The 1,673-nt window shown below is 26.1% G+C and overlaps 1 non-coding gene across 1 annotated transcript; it reads right to left on the bottom strand.

The window, feature by feature from the left end:
• Nucleotides 1-1,216: 1,216 nt before the first annotated feature.
• On the bottom strand, nt 1,217-1,335 carry LOC123303502. The gene has a single exon (XR_006535619.1). It is a non-coding gene; the product is annotated as a 5S ribosomal RNA (ribosomal RNA).
• Nucleotides 1,336-1,673: the final 338 nt, after the last annotated feature.

Genomic DNA, 1,673 nt, shown 5'->3' with positions numbered 1-1,673 from the left:
TCCTCTGCCAGTCATTTTAATAAAAAATTATTTACAATATTTTAACGAACGGATAACACGTGTGTTAACCTCACAAGTATTGTAATGTATGTGAGCGCCGGTACAATTGTGCCTTTTTATATAAAGCATTAAAGATTTTTTAAGCCACGCCTATACAATTTGATTAGTCCATACTCTGATAGCTATCCAATAGGATATGACAACAAAAATTTTGAAATTTCATATAAATATAAATACAACACATTTATTTCGCATTTAAACATTTGACTTTGTAGTATCAAATTGTCGAATATAATTTTTAAAATTGTGTGTTTTTTTGTAAAAACATTATTATTTGAAAATGGCTAGAACCAAGCAAACTGCACGTAAATCAACTGGTGGTAAAGCACCAAGAAAACAATTAGCAACGAAAGCTGCACGTAAAAGTGCACCAGCAACTGGTGGAGTAAAAAAACCACACAGATATCGTCCTGGTACAGTAGCTTTACGAGAAATTCGTCGTTATCAAAAAAGTACTGAATTGTTAATTCGTAAATTACCATTCCAACGTTTAGTACGTGAAATTGCACAAGATTTTAAAACCGATTTACGTTTTCAAAGTTCAGCTGTTATGGCATTACAAGAAGCTAGTGAAGCCTATTTAGTAGGTTTATTTGAAGATACCAATTTATGCGCAATTCATGCAAAGCGTGTTACAATTATGCCTAAGGATATACAATTGGCAAGACGTATTCGTGGAGAACGTGCATAAGCGTTTTAAATGACAATTTAAAAAAAAAAAAACAAATAAGAAATATTTTCGGTCCTATATATAGGACCAACATATATTATTAAATAAGAGTATATTATTTTTATTAAAAAATATATATATATATATATATATATATATATATATATATATATATAAATATAAATTATTGAAATAAAATTAAACATTATTAAAATTTTGTTATAATTATAAGCGATTGCTATTTCTAAAAATAAATAAATTTCATAAAATTTATATTATTTTATATTCATTTGAAATATTAAAAAAACTTCTCGCTTTAAAGTAACCATGATATGAGTTATAAATGCAATAAAATTTTATACAAAAAATAATATTTATTTGTTGATGAATAATATAAAAGGTTTACATTTCTAAATAACATATATTTATATATGGTGTGTAAAAAAAAAGAAAAGAAGAAAAATAATTTATATTTTTAATATAAAAAGGCAACCGCACACAGTGTTCCCAAGCGGTCACCCATCCAAGTACTGACTGTGCCCAATGTTGCTTAACTTCGGTGATCGGACGAGAACCGGTGTTTTCAACGTGGTATGGCTGTTGCCAGTAATAAATGAAAATTTTTACAAATATATATTTTTCATAAATATCATTAATATTAAAGTATATTATTAAAATTTTCAATGAAGTAATCAATTTAAATATATACTTATTTATTATACCATATATTTTAAATAAAAATGCAACCGCACACAGTATTCTCAAGTGGCCACCCATCCGTGGTACTGACTGTGGCAAATGTTTCTAAACTATTATTTTATAAAATATTTATACAAAAAATAATTTACTCTTATCAAATATTAATTTGTGGCCTGTATTAAGGCCTATGTTATTTTCATTTTTTAGCAAAAATAATGAAATATTTCAATATATTATTAAAGTA

Source organism: Chrysoperla carnea (assembly GCF_905475395.1).
Source record: "Chrysoperla carnea chromosome X unlocalized genomic scaffold, inChrCarn1.1 SUPER_X_unloc_1, whole genome shotgun sequence".
NCBI lineage: Eukaryota > Metazoa > Arthropoda > Insecta > Neuroptera > Chrysopidae > Chrysoperla > Chrysoperla carnea.
The sequence above is the reverse complement of the archived record's forward strand: the minus strand, read 5'-3'. Positions and strand labels throughout refer to the sequence as shown.